Below are 15,726 nucleotides of genomic sequence, written 5' to 3' on the forward strand. Positions count from 1 at the left end.
ACTACAAGGCTACAGTAACCAAAACAGCATGGTACTGGTACCAAAACAGAGATATAGATCAATGGAACAGAACAGAGCCCTCAGAAATAACGCCACATATCTACAACTATCTGATCTTTGACAAACCTGAGAAAAACAAGAAATGGGGAAAGATTCCCCATTTAATAAATGGTGCTGGGAAAACTGGCTAGCCATATGTAGAAAGCTGAAACTGGATCCCTTCCTTACACCTTATACAAAAATCAATTCAAGATGGATTAAAGACTTAAACGTTAGACCTAAAACCATAAAAACCCTAGAAGAAAACCTAGGCATTACCATTCAGGACATAGGCATGGGCAAGGACTTCATGTCTAAAACACCAAAAGCAATGGCAACAAAAGCCAAAATTGACAAATGGGATCTCATTAAACTAAAGAGCTTCTGCACAGCAAAAGAAACTACCATCAGAGTGAACAGGCAACCTACAAAATGGGAGAAAATTTTCACAACCTACTCATCTGACAAAGGGCTAATATCCAGAATCTACAATGAACTCCAACAAATTTACAAGAAAAAAACAAACAACCCCATCAAAAAGTGGGCGAAGGACATGAACAGACACTTCTCAAAAGAAGACATTTATGCAGCCAAAAAACACATGAAAAAATGCTCACCATCACTGGCCATCAGAGAAATGCAAATCAAAACCACAATGAGATACCATCTCACACCAGTTAGAATGGCAATCATTAAAAAGTCAGGAAACAACAGTTGCTGGAGAGGATGTGGAGAAATAGGAACACTTTTACACTGTTGGTGGGACTGTAAACTAGTTCAACCCTTGTGGAAGTCAGTGTGGCGATTCCTCAGGGATCTAGAACTAGAAATTCCATTCGACCCAGCCATCCCATTACTGGGTATATACCCAAAGGACTATAAATCATGCTGCTATAAAGACACATGCACACATATGTTTATTGCGGCATTATTCACAATAGCAAAGACTTGGAACCAACCCAAATGTCCAACAATGATAGACTGGATTAAGAAAATGTGGCACATATACACCATGGAATACTGTGCAGCCATAAAAAATGATGAGTTCATGTCCTTTGTAGGGACATGGATGAAATTGGAAATCATCATTCTCAGTAAACTATCGCAAGAACAAAAAACCAAACACCGCATATTCTCACTCATAGGTGGGAATTGAACAATGAGAACACATGGACACAGGAAGGGGAACATCACACTTCGGGGACTGTTGTGGGGTGGGGGGAGGGGGGAGGGATGGCATTGGGAGATATACCTAATGCTAGATGATGAGTTAGTGGGTGCAGCGCACCAGCATGGCACATGTATACATATGTAACTAACCTGCACATTGCGAACATGTACCATAAAACCTAAAGTATAATAATAATAATAAAAAAGGATTATTCAAAATGATAAGTTAAAAAAAAAGAAAGAGCTATAGAAAAATAGGTACATGCAGAGGCTATCTCTCTTTCCATACAGAATAGAAAGTCAAGAACAATACTACACCCCTAGGAGAAGTGCAGAGATTATTGCTACCATGGAAGGCTGGAAAATGCAGAGTGGTAATTATAAAATGCTCAGTGTAATTCTCTAGTTTAGTTAAACATGATTGATTTTGAGAGAGCAACAGTGAATTTTCATAACCTGAGTTAGTTGATGACTCCAATAAAAGCTACTGTTCCAGATGTAATATTTTTAATGGAGTAAATTAATACAACCATGGATACCTAATAACCAGTTATTGATCCGGTGACTTTTTTTCAATCCCAACAAGCAGAAAATACCAGAAACCAACAGCTTCCCTGGAAAAAGAGATTAGTACAGTAAGTCATCCTTTAATGTTGTCAATAAGTTCTTGGAAACTGTGACTTTATGCAAGACAAAATGCTCTGAAACCAATTTTATCATAGGCTAATTGATATAAACAAGAGCTAAGTTGCTACAGCATATTTTTGGTCACAAAACCATCACTAAACTTCTAAAGGCTCAAAACACTTATAGTATTAACATTTGAAATAAATGTGAGCTACACATACATTTAAGAAAGATTAACAGAAGCAAGTAAGATAATTATTTACCCAGATAATTATTTACTGGTTTTGGTGAACTGGTGAGTAACAGCAGTCCTAGTGATGGGTTAAATCAAGGAATAAGTGTTTGCAAGTCAAAAATTGAAAAGAGCACCTCCTACCACCACACAGTTCAAAATCACACAATAACAAATATGACAGGCTCACTGAGCTCTTTCATCTGGCATCATTTATTGTCATGCATTTGGATGATTATTGTACACTTTATGAATTTTTATTGGACAATAACAAAATTCGTTATTCATTCATTTCCCAACCCACTTACTCCAGTTCAGGGTTGCCAGTGGATGGAAACTGTCAGGGCACAAGATTGGCACCAACACTATTCCACTGCAAAGTGCACTTACACACACCCCCACAATTACTCTGACTGAGACCATTTAGAAGATATACCAATTAACATCATGTACACATCTTTGGGATGTGGGAGGAAATTAGAGTACCTGGAGAAACTCCACACAGAATGGGGAGAACATGCAGACTTCACACAGACAGAAGCCCCAGCGAAGAATCAATTCTTCTTTTTCTCATCAGGTTTATTTATAATGAAACAACATTGAATAAAGAGATGTTATTCAAGGACCTGCTGTACATCTTTGTTATTCTGTGTTAGGACACAGCAACTCCTCAGTACTATGCCACAGTTTACTTCTCAGGGATCTGACTATTTCCCATTCCACAAGATACCTCCCTGGTCCATCACATTGTTGGTAATAATACAACCTCAAGAGCAAAAAGAAGCTGGTTGCCTAGAAGCCAGGCTCATCAGAAGATGGAAGGTGTCCTCCACAAAATTATAAAAATCTGAAAGCTCAGTAAAGTTTTTGGCAGACCAGTAGACTGGCTCAGCATATTCCTTCCAAAATAAAAAATAAGTTGCAATATTTTGTACGTACAATTCTTGGTGAGATCTTTGCATTTTTGAAGTAATACAACCTATATTTACAAGGTAACTTGTTTATTTGGTGACCTGAAACTTTGCCTAATTTGAATAAGGCCCAGAGCAAGAGAAGAGTCTTCGTCTTGTCCTAGCGACACTGCAAACAGCTCTCTGCACCTTGATCCCCATGACTCAGCCAATGCTATGGTAAATTAAATGCCTTGGGCAGATTAAGATAATATATGAAGGCTGCAGAAATTCCCATTAGAAGAAGCACAATGAAGTCTCCTAAGAATCTGAGAGAAAACCGCATCCTCTTTGGTATGTAGCTGTCATTCTTTTGGAAAACAGTAGTTTGATTGCCACTGGGCCTTGCTAACCATGGTATACCTGGTGATAAGGGACTCCGTTGACCATTATAAACTTGGTGTTACCAGATCTACCTAGCCCTAAACTGGCTGCAAACAATACATTCCATAGTCAAGGAGAAGTTAGTGTATTAGAGACCAGCCTCAGACAGATCCTGAAAAAAAAAGTTGAGTAAGAATGTTGCCCACTCTTCTAGCAGGCCTGAATCTCCCATGCTGCCATCTTCCCCTCAGCTTACTTCATGGGCCCACATTGCTGTGTGGAAAGTTCCCTATGATGCAGTGATATAAAAGAGAAACCTGTGGCAGAGACAGACCTCCATGATATTAGAGCACACTCAGGAAGAGAAGCGGAAGAGAGAATTTTTTCCAGTAGGCAGAACTTCAAGTACATTTCTTTGTCCACATTGGCTAGGAGAAGGGCAGATTGATTAGATTTAAGAGATCATCAAGCTCTTAAAAGAAACAGGGTCAGAGGATTGATGACAAGAAAAATATCTGTGTCTCATAGAGATGCTCATTATAATGCCTCCACTGCAGAGAAGGTTCTTAATTGTCAGGTGAAGCTCAGCTAACCTGTGGTATTAGTTAGCCTCTTTCTCCAGCCAACCCATTCTTGTTCAGTGGGTTCTAAAATCATCCATATTGACAAGGACAGAGGTTATACACAAGCTCATCAACAAAGACCTACTCTCACTATGGTTGACTAAGTTTCTGTCAGAGTCAGGTGCCAAGTCTGCTAACAACAGTTACTGACCCTGACTCCTCCAGTAAGGAAGAATACTCTAATTGAACCAGGAATTCACCTGTGGCGGATTCATTACACTGAATCCTGCTACATCCTTGGAACAGACATTTATTCTGGATTTGGGTATGCCTTCCATGTCTCATAATCTCCTCAAGTAGCACCTACCATAGACTTACTAGATGGCTTTTTCATCCTCATGGAGTATCACACAACATTACTTCTGGCCAAGAAAGTCCTTTTAACAATAAAAAGAAATAAAGAAATGTTATAAAAGTTCATTGGTCACGTCTGCTTGCTCATTACCCATATGTAGCTGGAATTGCCTATTAAAGACTCAGTTACTATATCAGCCAGTATCTAACACTTTGCAAGCTCGAAATTCTCTCCTGTGGAATTTGGTAAATGTTCTGAAGAGCAATCAATTACTGGCTAGAAAACAAGAGTTCCAACACTGAAGGGTGAGTAGGGTTGGCCTTTTTTATAGCTACAACTCATGACTCATTTACAAAATATTTACTCCCAATCTCCACTACTTTTTACTCTACTGACTTGAGTTTTTCATATCCAAGGGAGAAACGCTGCCATCAAAGGGTTTAACAATAATACCACTAAACTGAAAGTGGCAACTGCCATCTGCTCAGTTAGTCTCTTGAGGACACCAGATAAAACAAAAAAGTGGTGTTTGATCCTGGTGGTCTAGGAGAAACAGAATAACTGCTGCAAATTGGAGGCAGAAAGACTTTGGCTAAAATCCAGTTGATCTGGGGTGCCTCTATTAAGTCAAGAGGCAAAGATTAATGCAAGGGTCTTGCAATCCAAAACAAACTGGACATCAAGAGTTCATATTCCTCAGAAATGAAGGCTTCATTGAGAAAGTCAACAGTCTGAGGTGCTAACTGAAGGAAATATCAACCATGGTTCATGCCATTGCAGAAGTAAGAATTATGGCATCTACCCATCATTTCTTCCTTGCTGTGTTATGTATATAGTCATATACCTAGATACAATGCCCATCTTTTCTCTTTCCTTTTTCTCAGGATTGTTAACTTTACTGTTTGGTACTTATATTGCAGAACTTGGAGTGAGAACTTGATTGATACACTAAATACATCTTAGTTGCCTCTCTTCAGGAGTTTCTGATCATTCAGAAGGTGGTTATACAACATTAGGCAATTTTTAGAAGTGTAAGTTTGGGACTAGATTTTAATCTCTGTACATGGCACATAACATAATGCAAAAGATAGAGTATGTCATTCATAATGTTTATGTCATTCATAATGTTATCTGCATCCCATTACAAACAGTTTTCTTCAGATCTATTTTCCAGTTCATGAATTTACTCTTCAGGTGTGTCCAATATCCTGTTTAAAATGCTCACTCAGTTCTTACTTCAGTGTTTACATTTTCAATTTCTGGAAGTTCTATTTGGCCTCTTTGATAGTATATTTCTTTTCACCATTTTAATATACCTTTTTAAAGTCTAACAGATAAATGTAACATCTGAATTCTTAGGCTCATGATCTTGATATTTATTATTGTCTTTACTGATTCTGGTTCAGGGTAAATTATTTCCTTGACTATTTTGTAATTTTAGATTGTGAACTCATCTTTAGAGGATCTATTTCTGTGGGAAAACACTTTGGTCTAGGCTGTGTGTTTGCTTTTCCCAGGTATCCATGGGTTTCACTGACCTGTGACAACTTCTCATCTTGTCTCTCAGCTTGTGGGTTCATGAAACATAAAGAGTAGTATATATTTGAATCACAAACCATGAGATGACAAGCCTGTGATTATAAAGTTCTCCAGGAGAGACTTTGTCCCCAAGCAACCAGTCTTAGCTAGAAAACCTGCCACATGGCTTCCTTGCATGGGTGAGCATATTTATTTTCTAGTCACTCTTTTACTAAGTGTTGCCCTTCAAGAGTCCCAGCTTTATACATACATCTCAGTTCCAATTCCTATCTCTTGCAGTCCCCACAGCTCATCATCTGTCGCTCCATGGTGTTAGAGTCTATATCCCTATCTTCTCATGACCACTGGCACCCACCCCCACCTAACACATATACACACACACACACACACACACACAAACACAAATAGCAGTAACTGCTACGGTGTCAGATATGACTTTCTATTCACTTTCTCCATGGAGATTATGTTTTATCAACTCATCTATGAATTTAAAGGAGAGGTTTAAAATTTTTTTCATGTAGAATTTCTAGGCATTTTGTCATGAGAGGATTTTCAGTTTATTTCATATAAAATAATGTCTGGAAAGAAAGTCTCAGGTAGTAATAAATTAGAAATGGCTGTGAGATAATGAATCTTAAAGAAGGGGTTTAATTTGCTGAGAAAGAAAAAAGGAAATGGTAGCAGGAAAGAGGAAAAGGGCACCCCCGCAGGAGAGTGGTGGTTGTAAAGAACCACAACAGAAAACGGTAAAGCAATTGACTTTCATGACTGAAGACAAAAATCTTTGACCCTATTAGGGAGTACTATTAGATGAAGGGGCACAGAAGTTGGGGAAAGAGTGTGCTGGGTCATGTGTATTCTGGGAGATGATGGGAATTTTCTATTAAAGATCTGTATCAGGTCATTGCTAAAAGAAAGAAACAGTATATACGGCTTTAAGATCCAGCCCAGATTCCCAGTTCTATGGGGAAAGAGATGGATGAAAAAAGCCTGACAGTTTTAAAATGAAAGTTCATTTAACCAAAGGAGATGTAATAGAGCTGAGAGATGACTACTGAAGTCCAAAAGGAGACTGAACTCTCTGATACAATTTGACATTGAACAAGTGTTGACAGATTAGCATCCACAAGCACTTCTGACAAGATATAGTGCCCTCAGGCTGTGGACAAACCTGGAAGTGGGCAACTGACAGCCTGCAATACACACACCACTTTATTCTTCCTTGTCTGCATTTTATGATTACGAATCAGTTTTCTTTGACGTGCCCCATTTTTCACTGCAGCATCTTCGTCTCAGTACCTTTATCAGTTATAACTTCATCAGAGCATTTGAGCGCACCATTTACAAAATTGCTTTTTGCTGAAAGTTAGAGAGTACAAACCAGTGCAATTCTATAGAACAAAAGGGAAGAAAGAAGCACTACCTGAAGACTCCAGCACAGATGGCCTTCATTTTTCTAACAGAACATCCTTGTGAGGTGTTTTGCCAATACATTTCTTTACGTGTTACAGTAAGATGAAATAACCATTGAGTTGATATTGCATGTATGTTTTCTCTATAGGTGGATAAGATAAGAAAGTAAAGGCCTTTGATGTAATGTAAAGGATTCAATGTAATACTTAAATGCACGGTGAAGCATTTGAATATGGAAAATATCCACATGCAAACTTCTCTTGCAAATCCTCTGGTTCATAATACAGTCAGTTATTCCTGTTCCAAATGAGAACTCAGTTCTCTCTGTAGGCAGCTCTATTTTATGCCCCTCCCTGTCTGTGTTCTCAGGCTTCCCTAATATATTCGAAGGTCTATAGTAGAGGACTGGCAAGTCCTCTAATTTTTAGAAGCTATCCATAATATCAGTTCAGCTTTGGCATCCTCTTCTGTTGATAAAATTGCTTGCTTTTATTCTGTCATCCCACATGTTAATGTAATCCTAATCACCATGGCGTGATCAGCTCCTATGGCTTTATTCACAATTATGGTCTGTAAATAATCTATAACCCATGAATAAATAATCTGGCAAATATTATTCATGAAAGCAACATCATGTCCTTAAAGTCACAGATTTCTCCCGGTATCAATTACAGCAAACAGGAGTTGGAAATTGCAACATAGCTTCTGCTGTGCGGCAAATGTCAGATCCCTGTGACCAGATCAGTGTTTCTGTGTTCCTATCCTAATTGTGCCACTAAGCCGCTAGTCCAGAGGAGGTAATTTACCTTCTTTCTGCCTCCCTTTTTCAATTAGCAAGGTGAGAGAAGGCTACTATTTGTAACTGGGCTAACAGAGTTCAATAAATGTCAATGAATAAATTGACATTATAATATAAGTTTAGATTCATAGAATATAAATTTTCTTGAAACATGCCTGCAAAAGTACCAGGTGTCATTCTCCTAACTACTAGTTACTTCAAATTGCAAATGTTTGGCTTAAAAGTTAAATCAAGGCCATTTTTATTATAGTTTAATGCCTCTTCGTATAACACATTATTCTAGTTTAACACAAAATAAATATATGTTGTGCTTGGGTATCCACCAAATCCCCTCCTTCCTAGAAATATGGCCCACATAATATATTTAGTGAAAAAGCAAATAAGACCAAATAAACTCCAGCTGCCCTCATGAAAAGTTACTGCCCGGATGAGCTGAGTGTTCGCCTCCAAGAGTCTTAGATTGGGTGGGCAGCTAACCCTTTCCTGAATCTGTTTTGTATCCAGTCCAGTGAACAGGAAACAGCTGATGACTGTTGAATTCCAACAGCCCTGCAGTGACCAGAAGAAGCAAGGTGCCCATCTCTGCTCAGGGCATCAAGTAATTCACAGACTCGGTGGCTCCTGTTGTGCTTTTTCTTCTTTTCATGTCTTTCCATTTTTTTTTTTAGGCAGTTCTAGCAGATGGATCAATCAAAGCCCCAGAGCTCTTGTGCCCCTCAAAGAAGAACCCAGAGATATCCCATGTGTGAATAAATTTCCTCTCCTTCACTAATGCTCATTTTTCTTCTCATTAGCAGATAAAACTGAACTGGGCAGGATAGTTGTTAAGCCAACCATTCTCTTGCTTTCACCATGAAGATGTCTGCATAAGCTCTGGCTTATTCCATCTTCACGGTGCTCTCCCCTTTTCTTCTTCCTCTCTCTTCACCTTCAGATTTGATGTAAACATGTTTTTCAGAAGAATCCCCAGTAAATGTTCCATGAGTGACCTTGCTTAATGGATCTCCCCCATCACTTACATTTTCCCCCAGCAATGTTCTCATTATGGCAATGCTGCTATAGTGTGCAGGCAGAATGAGGTGGGATGGGGTTTGGGTTCATGTTTCTCAAATACCCATATGCTGAAGTGATGTCATGCCACTTCTTTGCCTGGTTATAAAGAGACAAATATATTAATATGTCTTGCTTTAAATAGTCAATGCCTTTTCTTGATCTGCATGTTATAGATAAGCTGTGTAACTCCCTCTTATCATTGGAATTAACTCTTTTTTTTTTTTGTGCTACACTGGCTGGATCTGACCTATCATGCACTCTGTATTTTCACATATTTATCATTGAAGCACAATTCCTGTATAATATGGTTTGGCTCAATGTCCGCACCCAAATTTCATGTTGAATTGTGATCCCAGATATTGGAGGTGGGGCCTGGTAGAAGGTGATTGGATCATTGGGGTGATTTCTAATGGTTTAGTGCCATCCCCCCAGTGCTGTCTTATGATAGAGTTCTCATAAGATCTGGTTGTTTGAAAGTGTGTAACACTTCCCCCTTTGCTCACTCTCTCTCTCTCTCTTTCTCTCTCTCTCTCTCGTGTCACCGTATGAAGATGTGCTTGCTTCCCCTTCACCCTTCTTTCCATGATTGTAAGTTTCCTGAGGCCTCTCCAGCCATGTCTCCTGTACAGTTTGTGGAACCCTGAGTCAATGAAACCTCTTTTCTTTATAAACTACCCAGTCTCAGGTAGTTCTTTATAGCAATGTGATAATGGACCAATACACTGTAAAAATCTGGAAAACTGATTTTGGTAAAACCAGTACCCATCAGTTAATTTCACCTCTGGTCTTTAAAAAACATATTATTACAAAGAATTTTGCTCTACTGCCTTGGCCATTGTTCTCGGCCACCATTCTTTTTCTCGTCACTCAGAAAGCAGCCTAAGGTTTGGGCAACCATCCTGACTTGTTTTGTGGCTGTGAAGGGGTCTGGTACACTTGCCAGCTATTGTCTCTCATCTTGTCAGGCTAGGGCCCAGCTGCTGAGACAGCTCTGCCCTGGCTCCTGTCAGTCCGCAGAACCTCAGAGGTCTGTTAATATTGGCCATTCAATTCCTGGTCCAGACTGTCCCCCTCTGCCTTTGGCCACAGGGTCAGTTCTGCCCACACCAGTGATACAACCTGGCCATGCCCCTTGTATCCCTCCTTAGGAGCAGGTAGAAATTTCTCTGTCCCATTTGGTCACACAGGACCCAGGATTTCTTATAGGAGCTCAGCTCAAACCCTTCTTCCATTCTGGGACTTCAATCAAATGTATCTTGATGGTCAAGGTCCATTAGGCCTTAACACATGAGTGATAAATATAAGAATCAGAGAATTTCTTTGCCTTAAAAAAAAGTCTGGTTTTTAAGAGCTGTGTCTTCTTGCAAAATCTTATTTTGGATTTCAGGAGCTAATTTTAAATCTCTTGCTTTTCTTTTTATCTTGTTCTCCCCAATCCTTGCCTCAACACACACCCCCTCCCACTTTGTATTTCTGCTATAACAATCTTCAGCGTCCCCAAGGCAAAGAATGTTCTCCAGAACAGTGGGAGGAACTGCAAAAGAGAAAGTATATATGTAGTTTTTTAAAACTGTCTCCTCATAAGGACAAGGAGCTACATCTTGTCTGTACCTCAAGCAAAGGGCCTGACATCTACAGCTCATTTGTTTGTTTCCTTCAGACCCCCAAATCCTCTGTATTTCTTTCTTTTGAAACCATTCCTGACACCATCTTCATTTTTTCTTTTTCTCTCTTTAAATCACTGCCCACTTTTCTCTGTCCCTTGTACACTCTGGGGATGAGGCCTTTATTGTTGCTTGAACTTCTCTGTCTTCTCATCTTCTCGACATTATCTAAACTTTTCTTTTCCATTTTAATTTTTGTTGCTCTGACTTAAATTTCTTTGCCTCCATCCACCTCAAGCCTCATCTCCATTAAATACTTCTGCAACTAGGAATATATATTTTAGTTTTTAAAGCCTTTCGATCCATTTCTTCCCCCTAGTGCTTCTGAAATACAGAGGATACTTAATGTGGTAATTCAGGAAGTGTTAGAACCTATGTTCTGGGATGGGCATCTATTTTTGTATTTTTTTATTTTTTATTTGTTGTTGAGAAGAGGTCTTACTATAGCCCAGGCTGGTCTCAAACTCCTGGGCTCAAGCAATCCTCCCTCCTCAGCCTCCCAAAGTGCTAGGATTACAGGCATGAGCCACCATGCCTGGAGGACGTCCATTATTATGTAAGGCCCAAAGGAAGAGAAATTTCTTCGCAAGAAAAAACTCCTACCATCTAAATGGAGAATCCAGGACAGGCCATAGTACCCAGCCAGAGAATACTCAGGTTAGACAGAGAGCTACAAAATAGAATTTAACAACAGCAAGAGACAAATTTTCAAGTTATAGTTTTCTAGTAAGGCAGGCAGCCAGCATTTTGCAAAGCATAGTGAAGGAAGAACCTCTATAAACACTATGCTTACAATGAACAGTTTTCATTTGCATATTCATTGACTGAAAACAAGTTGTAACTAGTAGTAGTAAGAACCCTGAAAGGAAAGAGAAAACAAAACCCACCACTATTTAATGAGTGTTTACCATGTGTTGGGCAGAATGCAAAGTATTTTACACGTGTTGTCTTAATTTCCACAACCAACCCTATAAAATTGAACTATTATTTTAGCCATCACACAGAAGATGAAATTGAGGTTCAAATAAGTTGCCCAAAATCACATAGCATATATGTGACAAAATCTAGCTGGTTTCAACACAAGCCTACACTCTTCTGCCAGAATCAAGTGAGACAAGAAGAGGTCACAGGATGTAAATGGGAAAGAAAACAAGCTGAATTTGGACAACACGGGGAGAGGAGGAATCCAAAACAGAGACCCCTCCCTTGGATATCTGCATAAGAATGATTGTCCAATGTTAATGAAAAAGAACATGATATTGACATCAGAACTCCATTCAATAGCGTATATAGGTATTATATATATTTACATTTTAAAAAAGGTATAGCAATATATATTACTCTCTATACAGAGAGTAAATTGATTCTGAATGAATTATTTTTATATCTTTATAAAAGTATAAGTTAAAAATCCTCCATTGTCAACTCTAGATACATAAAAATTTCAGTAAATGTTTTGGTAGGAATCATGAAAAACCAAATGAATAGTCCCCTTGTTATAGAATTATATTTCAAATAGTGTTTTAATTGTGTAAGCCAATTAATATTCTTTATTTCATATTGTATGTCACACTGTTCTATATTATCCTGAAAGAGACAAAACGTTCTTGCTTTTAATCATTTTACATCATATGTTAACATTTTCTCTTGTTCAAACAGGATTTTTAAATCCTCTATGTATTCTTTGCAAAGTATCCTAGTGTCTGAGAAATTTTTTCAGTTATTGCCAAAGCATGATCAGAAAGAGCAATCGTTTCACATTATATTTCATAGCCTCTGTTCCTTTTAGTTTATAATCCTATTAATTCTTTTGTGTCTATTTCCTTTTCTGTCAATATTTATACTTCAAAGTTAGCATACATACCTAAACAAATACATTTCAATTCTCTCTTCTTGCAGGCTGATAGAAAATGTGATGGCGTCATTACATTGTAAATTCCTGGACTGTAGTAACCACAACTTAGTAATGGTGTCTACAGAGTATTGGGTTCATAAAAGGTGCTGAGTAAATATTTGTTGACAGAATGTTGGCAACCTCTATACTTAATTTTAAAAAATAGTAATAATAATTAACATTGCCTGAATTAAGGTAACAAGTGTGTTTGGCATCATGCCAGATTTAAAAATACTTCTCTTATGTAAGCCTCATAACAATACATTATTTCTATGTTACAAATGAGGAAATTAAAATCAGGAGAGGTCAGGTGCCCTACTCAAGATCACATACAATAAGTGATGGAGTCAGACTCCATCCCAGGTGTATCTAACTCCAAAGCCCATCACTTAAAAAGTACACTTTTCTGGCCTCTCAACTTACCCTAAGCAATTGCTAAATACCTTTTTGACCTCATCATTCCCTTTCACATTTTCTTGGAAGACATATACATTTACAAATTTCATTTCCCAACCCTTGTCCAATTCACATCTATACTACTGCAAGGAAATTTCAGATCTTATCCTGTGTGCTCATTATTTATGGTTCTTCCCAGTAGTGTGCTGGTAAATGTTAAACAATCAGTTTGGGAGAGTGGGAGAGAAACCATGATCTATAATGCTTGTCTGATTTCCATGATATAGATACTGCTGCCATGGATGATTTCAAGCTAACAACGTGATGTCACTGAACAGAACTGGAAAGAGATATCTAATCTCTCAGGTACAGCTTTCTGTACCTGGAGCCTGTGAATTCTAGCATACCATCAGCTCCTTCCTATATTGGCTAATATGAAGTTGAAAAAAAAAGCATTAAAAAATTAAAATCCTCCCTGTTAGGATATGCTTTGGACAAGTACCTAGAGATATGATCTGGCTGTGTCCCCACCCAAATCTCATTTTGAACTATAGTTCTCATAATCCCTATGTGTCACGGGAGGGACCCAGTGGGAGGTAATTGAATCATGGGGGCAGTTACCTCCATGCTGTTCTCATGATCCTGAGTGAGTTCCTATGAGATCTGACAGTTTTATAAGGGGCTTTCCCCACTCTTCGCTCAGCACTTCTCCTTGCTGCCACCACGTGAAGAAGGATGTGTTTGCTTCCCCTTCTGCCATGATTGTAGTTTCCCGAGGCCTCCCCAGCCATGTGGAACTGTGAGTCAATTAAACCTCTTTACTTTATAAATTACCCAGTCTTGGGTATGGCCTTATTAGCAGCATGAGAATGGACTAATATACCTAGTAAACACACATCTGTTTTAAAAACTTTGAGTACTGTTTGATGAATTAAATGAATTTTCACTCTTCCAGAACAGTAGTTCTCAAACTGTGGCCCCCAGACCAGCATCATCAGCATCACCTGGGAATTTATGCAAATACAGATCCTTGAACCCACTCCAGACCTACTGAATCAAAAAACTTGGTGGTGATCAAGGGAGATCAGGAATTGTTTTAACAGGTAGCCAGTGATTCTGCATGCTAAAGTTTATGAATGACTATTCAAATGCAAAAATCTCTTTTCCATTTCAGCCCACAAGGTAGAACAAGTCTAACAAGGGAGCGTCCAAGGTCAATTTTAATGAAAAAAAAAGTGGGGAAAATCAAAGTTCTGGCAAGTAAGTGTGTAATGTAGATGGCAGAGAAGAAAGGTCCTGGCCCAATTATGACTCACATCTCAGTCAGGAGAAGTGTGTGTAAAACCTACCTGAAGAAAAGCCCTCCAGACCAGAGAAGAAATTTGCTGACTTTTGGAGACTCATCCCAGAAACAATGCCTTGTAGGTATCAGAAGAGAATGGACCCAGTTGGAAAGCTTCACTCCTTAGCATACGTAGCTAGGGGACCTCTGTGTTTTACATAAGTGAGTTAAAACACAGATTTTCTACCTAAACACCACCTGGGATAAATTTTTTCTGCCTACTTCAGTAGTTCACATGTATTAGATTCTTCTGGTGGGCTTGTTACAACACAGATCGCTGACTTCCTTTCTCCTTGCCTCTCCAGCTCCTGACAAAGATTCTCTGTTTCACCAAATTCCAGTCAGCCTCCTCTGAACTCTCTTCTCAATGAGACCCTGGCTTTTAAGCTTCTGTGTTTGTTTCTGCATTGTCCATGTTAGCAAGAATCCTACTAAATCAGTTTAACTAGAATTCTCCACCCTCCAGGTATGATTACCCTGAATATCTGATCATCCGCCATCCCCTAGGTGATGTCTGATCACCTTGGCCTGCCTTCTGCAAGAATCTTCTTAGGTCCCTTTAGCCAGAATTTCCCCTATTCGTGATGTTTCCTCAAGTAAGTTTCCATCCTCTGTTCCCTTCCTGCTCCTTAGCTATTGTGATGGTTAATATTGAATGTCAACTTGATTGGATTGAAGGATACAAAGTATTGTTCCTGAGTGTATCTGTGAGGGTATTGCCAAAGGAGATAAACATTTGAGTCAATGAACTGAGAGACGCAGACCCACCCTTTATCTGGGTGGGCACCATCTAATCAGCTGCCAGCATGGCTAGAAGAAAAGCAGGCAGAGGAACGTGGAAGGACTAGACTGGCTGAGTCTTCTGGCCTCCATCTTTCTCCCATGCTGGATGCTTCCTGCCCTTGAACATTGGACTCCAAGTTCTTCAGATTTTGGACTCTTGGACCTACATCAGTGGTTTTCCAGGGGCTCTCAGGCCTTCAGCCACAGACTGAAGGGTACAGGGTCAGCTTCCCTACTTTTGAGGTTTTGGGACTTCCTTGCTCCTTAGCTTGCAGACGTCCTATTGTGGGACTTCACCTTGTGATCATGTGAGTCAGTACTCCTTAATAAACTCCTTTTCATATATACATCTATGCTATTAGTCCTGTCTCCCTAGAGAACCCTGACTAATACAGCTATAAATTCCCACTCATCCTTGTTGTATTCGGAGTTGAGCCCAATCTCTCTCCTATTACAAAACCCTGTTGTAGTACCTTCCTTTGAATAACGTCTGTCTTACCATCTTTAATAAGGGTCATGATACAGCTTTTCTCTAACACAGCCCACCAGGTTCCTAATTCAGTATGGTGGGGTGGGGCCCAGG

This window comes from Pongo pygmaeus, chromosome 5 (assembly GCF_028885625.2).
Source record: "Pongo pygmaeus isolate AG05252 chromosome 5, NHGRI_mPonPyg2-v2.0_pri, whole genome shotgun sequence".
NCBI lineage: Eukaryota > Metazoa > Chordata > Mammalia > Primates > Hominidae > Pongo > Pongo pygmaeus.